This window comes from Labeo rohita, chromosome 8 (assembly GCF_022985175.1).
Source record: "Labeo rohita strain BAU-BD-2019 chromosome 8, IGBB_LRoh.1.0, whole genome shotgun sequence".
NCBI lineage: Eukaryota > Metazoa > Chordata > Actinopteri > Cypriniformes > Cyprinidae > Labeo > Labeo rohita.
The window spans coordinates 10,820,287-10,827,637 of record NC_066876.1 but is presented as its reverse complement, the minus strand read 5'-3'; positions in this window follow the sequence as shown (position 1 = coordinate 10,827,637).

The window sequence follows — 7,351 nt, the reverse complement described above, 5'->3', positions numbered from 1 at the left end:
TTCACTTCAGATGCATAAAACAGTTACATTGCCGAATGATATTATTATTAATTTTGATATTATGCTTTTAAACGTGATCTGAACGAGATACAGGATGATCCATGACTATTATGCGATCACATATAAATTAAAGCTAAAGTAAAGATCGAATGTCTAACATAAAACCAACTTCACCGCAGCTACGACTGGTTAGAGCAGAGCAACAACTGGTTAGTCTCGTCAAACAAATGACTTTATCACTAAAAATGAATGACACGTAGTTGTTACAGATCGCCTGTGTCGTCCTTTAGACTTATGTTGAATGTTTGTGTTTGCTATTCCTTGTGTTTTTTTGTTTTTTTTTCTGTTAATCAAGCAGCCTTCACGCCATGTTGTAATTACCGTAATTTCGAAATGACAACACGTGACTTTCTACTCAATTACTTTCTACTCAGTGACTTTGTACTCTGTGACCTTCACGTTCTCGGGACTCGGAATTATGTATTTCTATAGTAACACTACCCACCCACCTTTGGACTTTGATTGTTCTTAGGTATTACAAGTGCCCTCATCTGGCCTTGCGCATACTGTTTTATCATCCTTTTGTCAACAATGTTGGCCCAGGAGCTCATGTCAGGGTTCAGACAATGTTATAACTGTGATAACGTTTGCTGTTGCCAGTCGTGTGCGTTAATGTTAAAAAATGAAGAGGCAGCACTATCGATCTGGTGCACAGAAGGGGAAACAAACTGATCAAGATACAGTGGTGTATTTTAAAAAGATGTTATTTAAATGGCGGCTGCTGCATCGTGTCTTATCGGTTTAATTCGGTATTTCAAGAGCGCTTTGCTTTGTAGACGCCGTGCCAAGACAACATTGGCAGTGTGGTGCACAGTGTTATTGTGGGCGCTTCAAAATGCCTGAATAATTCTAGACGGCTTACCTTATTATCCGAATTGTTAAGATTTTTAAAACACATGATAGTTTATTTTTCCATCTTCCATTTGAATTTTTAAAACACTGCCTGTTTGGTCCGTGAAACTTCGGTACAATTTTTGCATTGATTTTAAAAGCAACAGAGAGGCTGAACCCCTGGGCTGACAATAGCCCAATGTCTGGTGTTTTTTTCTTAATTAAATAATGTAACTAAATTTTGATATGTTGAAATGAAATGTTTAAAGTTTGCTTAATAAGTAAATATATCTTCATATTCGGACTGTCAGTGTAACTCCATAACTAATTAATTAGTTACGAAAAATAACGCGATTAAAATACCTGTACATCATACATTTCAAACACAGTTCATCAAAGTTCATCTAACATATTTTACAATTTGTTTAAAAAAAAACAAAACAGTAAAACATTAGCTGGTGTTCACTGAAGCCTGATTTGAGAGTACATTTGTATTTTTACTTTGTGCATGTTTGTATGTTTGTATGCATGCCTGTTTTATGGAATATTGTAAAAGTTTATCTAGTGTTATATCAGAATAAAATAACAAAACATAACTTGACTTTGTTCTCTTTTGTAATGCAGTCAAATAGAAAATGAAGGGTCTAATATGCATTGAAAATTGAGATCATGGAGTTACGAGTATGTAATTTAACAGATATATGCTGCTAAATTACAGTTATATACTGTAGATGACAAAACTGCATTTTGCTGTTAATTTCAAAAACAGTAGCACACTGTAAACACATCAAAGTTGTCCTAAGACAAGAACAGGTATTCTTTTTGGTTTTAGGACAAATTTAAATTAATGTTTTGATCCACTTCAAATGTTGACTACTGTGTGCCCCTAAAATTCAATATATTGTGGAAAAATTGCCCCTGTATAAGTTTTTGTTTCATATTTATGTCATATATGATAAGTGATATCACATGAGCGCTGTTTCTGATCCAATAGCACGAATGCAAATGTAATTTTTATACAACAGTTCAGCTGGCTAAATAAGTTTTTGCTCAATTTTTGCCAACAAAAATATTTCCTATAAACAGAGCCGTATTAAAACTGTAAGGGGCCCCTGGGCTTTATTGAGGGGCCATTCTTCCACGAGAAATACAGCCTACATTCACTCAATCTTAAAAGTAACAAAGTGCAAGTTGTTAGCCCTTATAAGGTCTGTCAGTGCATGAGCTACACATATGCAAACAAACATATTTGACACAGATATGTATATAAAAACATGTAGCATTAAATTGTTTGTGTTAATGTTAGTTAAATGCATTTGAACTATTACATTAAAGAGAGTAGGAAGGTAAATTAGCGAAGGTAAATGTACACCTTTACAAAACGGTCTGTGGACATTGATTTGCACCTTCACAAAAATGTCTTTATACAAGTCCATATACGTTTATACAAATCTTACTTTACACATGCAATTTTTTACATCACTAATTTACTTAATAGTAGTGAAATAATTAACATTAACCAAAAGAAATAAAAGATGTAAAATATTGTTAATCGTTGTAGTTTTGACAACTAATGCAATAACTAGGCTAATATTTTGTAATGTGCTACAGCACTTTTTCAAGTGTTTATCTTTAAAGTTGTATTTTAACTTTTTAATTTACAATTAAGAGCCACTGGCTTGACAATAAGGACTGTTTAATGGCCCAGGGATAGTGTGAAAGACGCTCGGGACAGTTGACGGATTTGTCACTAAAGTTTATCATTTACATGTGTTTTAAGCCCTGCCAATTTAAACATTCAAGTGAGTTTAAAGGTCCACTGAAGTGCACTGAAACACGCAGCATTATTCTATGTGTTCATGTGATTACAGCTGAAACAAGAAGACGTAGGCGGGACATATCCAGCAGTCACGCCCCCTTTTTTTAAACAGCCAATAGCGTTTTGTTTATATCACAGATTGGAACAGAGCCGTTGAGCTCAGTAAAGCTTGACAATCGCAATATGACATGACAATCGCAATCTCATCCTTATCGCTATAAAATATATCATTCTGTCTGCGCTGACTCACACATATAATCCGCTCTGTGTTATCGCATCTCTGGACTGGAGTGGTGTGTGTACACTGCAGTGATTCATGTGAACAGTGCGAAACCTTCTTCTTGACTTCTTTTGCCCCAATGGAAAGCAACGTTCCCTATCCCCTATATATCTCCCATTCACCGTGCATCAAATACTAATTTTGTAAACAAATGACCAATTACAGCTGCAGCTTCAGCGTCTGTTTATAGTGTAGGGGGCGGGGCGCTTCAGACTCTAGAGAGCATTTGATTGGACAGAAAGTTTGATGAGAAGCTGAAGTGCAGGGTGACATCAAAATCATTGATCCATATTGCTGGAAGTTAAAGACTGCATGTTTTGAATGCTTACAACTTGTAAATGCAAATTTTGTCATTGTTTTGAAACACACTATAGATAGAGAAGTGCACTTTCAGAACAACAATTTACAAATAATGTACTCACCCCCTTTTCATCCACGATGTTCATGTCTTTCTTTCTTCAGTCATAAAGAAATTATGTTTTTTGAGGAAAACATTTCAGCATTTTTCCTCATATAATGGACTGATATGGTGCCCCGATTTTAAACTTCCAAAATGCAGTTTAAATGCAGCTTCAAACGATCCCAAATGCAGTTGTAAACGATCCCAGCTGAGAAAGAAGGGTCTTATCTAGCGTAACGATCGGTTATTTTAATAAAAATAATACAATTTCTATACTTTTTAATGTCAAACGCCCGTCTTGTCTTACTCTGCCTGGACTGTTTTTGTTCCTGTTCATGACAGTTAGGGTATGTCAAAAAACTCTCATGTTCTCCCTCAACTTCAAAATCGTCCTATATCGCTGTTTTACTCTTTTGATAAGGGTGTTTGACAGGGTGAAAGACAGGGTCGGAACTTCTGCAGCGATGTAGGATGATTTTGAAATTATTTTTAAAGTTGAGGGAGAAAATACAGTCAGAGTTTTTCGACATACCCTAACTGTCTTGAGCCAGAATACAGAGAGTTCAAGGACTGCAAGGCAAGGCGAGTGTTTGAGAATAAAAAGTATTTCAATTTATACATGGTGTTATACATGTATAAATTTATACAAAGTTATACATGGTGCTGTTCTCATCTGCCCTTGTGTATTAATAGCCAACCCTTATGCTTTGTCAACAATGTCAGCACTATCTTCCATTGCATAGAGCCTCATGTCACACAACGTATGATAATAGTTTGCTGTTGCCAGTCATGTGCATTAATGTTGAAAATGAAGAGGCAGCACTATTAATCTGGTGCACAGAAAAGAACAGAAATTGAGCAAGATAAAGATTAATCATGACTTTTTAAAAGATGTTGTTGAAATGGCAGTTGCTGCATTGGATTGGTTTAATTCTGCATTTGACGAGGGGCAAAAAATGGCCTGTATAAGTTTTTGTCTCATATTATGCCTCACGAAAATTAACCATGGTTTTATAATAGTGAAATTATAGTAACCATGTTTTTTTGTGAACCAATGATTCAGTGGCTTCTTCATAAAGAGCGTGTTTACATCCTGAACAAAGCAGCTGTTTAAACAAATCGAATGCATGAATGAAGGCCTTGATGACTTGCTCATAAAGCCCATTCAAGCCATTACCTTCTGCTTACCTGCCTGAATCCTGCCAGCCCTGATGTTACAGTGGGACAAAAAATGTATTTTGTTCTCAAAAACTGTTTTTTGTTCTTTAGAAAAGACATCTTTGCTGAACCACTGAACCATTCAAGCCTCTTTATTTTAAGAACACACCAAAGGCATCAGTGTACAGGCATGTTCATTGTCTGTGTTCAAATAACAGTTAAAAACAGGTTCTGAATCCTTGAGGCAGGTTGATGCTACAGGAAATGTAAAGCATTCCCCTGTTCCTTTTTGGTGGCATTCGCAGGAGTATGGACAGGTAAAACCAGTACCACTAGTTGACGGACAATACTTTGATTTAGATGTTAAGAAATAAAGAAAATGTATATTGCTGAGTATATACTTAACCATAATTTAATTGTAATGAGATATAAACCTTAATAAACACTGGCATACTATAAGACGTGAGAAACAGATTATTATTAGTATTGTGCAGTGTTGGGGAGTAACTAGTTACATGTAACGGAATTACGTAATTTAATTACAAAATAAATGTAACTGTAATTAGCACTGTTTAATGCCAGTGTTTCCTGTCATAACTATGCAATCATTTGATTTCAAAACCAGTATCATAGCTATTAAACTATTTCTTGTTATGATTTCAAATTTGTATTTAACCTCGGAATGATCTCAAAGTAAGTTGTTAAATCTGAATTTGTGTGGCTGTGCTTTAAATTAAATTATAACACGGCTCTGTGGAATGCTTGATTCTGATTGGTCAGTCATAACATTCCAGGGTGTGTTATTCCCCGATAACAACTGGTAAAAGCCAATAACTCAGACTCATCCGGGCAACTTAAGTCAGCGCTATACGCATGATAGTTCTTCTTGGTGGAAGCTTTGCGTTTGGTTAGATAATAAAGTGTTAAAACTCAATTCAATATTATGTTTACAATTTCTTAATTCTGTCAACTTGCCACTTGCTAGCAACTGATTTCTTCATGGAAGCTTTGCATTTAAATATTTCAACTCAGACCAGCATTTCGTGTCTAATTATTTACTTCTGTGGCAAGCAGCTGTGTTATAAGTCGGATAATGTACATCCACCAGTTGTTATCGCAAAATAAAGATGTGTTTTATCCCTTACTTATTATAATCTTAATTCAAGTGATAAAGGATTTTGAAAGTCTGACAGTAATCAGTGTTGAGTGATTAACAATTAGAAATTTAGAAAAGTAAACAAAAAGTAATCAAAAGTAATAAGTTACATTACTTTATTAAAGTAATAGAAAAGTTACACTACTTATTACATTTTAAATAGAGTAACCTGTAATCTGTAACCTATTACTTTTCCAAAGTAACCTTCCCAACACTGGTATTGTGTAGTCAGTGCATTGAAACTTAATGAAACTTATAATGTAATTGTGACAGTGGACCAAATGTAACAATTCTAACAAACTGAGCAGGGGCATCTGGGTATGCACGTGCATATGGGACCAGGCTGACTGGGGTCCCGCCACGGGGAACCTTTTAATTAAAACAAGGGAAAGTATTTTTTATTTGCAGCCTAAATAAATAAATAAATAAAATAAACGCCATGTGCAGGGCTTGGTAATTTATTGCATTTGTTATATTGGTCCACAGCAGTCCAGTCTGTTGAAGATTTATTTTATTTATTTATTTTTGGATTCTGTCTATATTTTCAAGCTTATGTAAACATGCACTGCATCACATTTTGCTAGATTTGAATCATGAGTTAGAAGTGTTTGAATCAATACAACAACACATCATTCAGTTTCAGCTCTGAGTTTTCATTTCATTGCATATCATTTAATGTATTTTGAACTCTTCGGTCATTTTTTTCCTCATTACTTTGAATATGTGTTTGATTTCTATATCTACTCATTAATATGGTTTATAGCATGTGTTAACAGTGATTAACAAGCATTGCTAATGAAGGGCGGGGTCGGGTGCGCTTGCTAACCGTTAAAGCTCGGAGAACAGAGAAACGTGTCAGTAATTCCGCGGGGAGAACAGTTACATCATCCGCTGAACTTCAACTTTGAACTTGCCAAGAACGCTTTAAAGGGTGTTTGACGTCATATTAAGTTGTCTTGGAAGGGTGTTTGTTGTTGTTGTGTTGTTTTAAATAATGTAAACATAAACCGTGCATTCACTTTGGATTCTGTTAAGTAGGCTAACTTTACAATCAAAACGAGTAAGTCTGATTCATATGATGTATTGTTTGTGTGATCAAGTGTTTTAACCAGTATATCTCATGCGACATGAGATATTTGCTGGTTAAACACTTGAGACATCTTACATTTATATGCATTTATTTTCAATACACCTGCAACACGATTGTAAAGAGCCCATGATTCTATTGTTAGCACGTCTTGAGGCTACAAATGTTTCAAAATCCAGAAATGCGCGCAGCCATAGACACATTTCTTTGCAAATCTAATTTTATTTATTTGTGAATTTAATTAAGTTTAATATTTATGAAACTCTTAAGATTTATTTGTGGATCTCATTCTATTTATTTGTGATTGTTTACTTCTTGTTAATCTCTGTACATTTATTTGTGAATCATAATCTATTGATTAAGGATGACGCAACAAAAATATATCCATACTCGTCAAACACTCGCTTGCTCCACCTGTTGGTGAACGACTAACAGCAGCTGGAGATCGGAACTCTACTGTTATTCCTGCAGTTCCTCGATGTGCAGTGTTGAATATTCTGACGAATTTGAACCACTGAATTTGTTAAAGTGAATGTGAAGACTGTATAACTTAGTCTGGA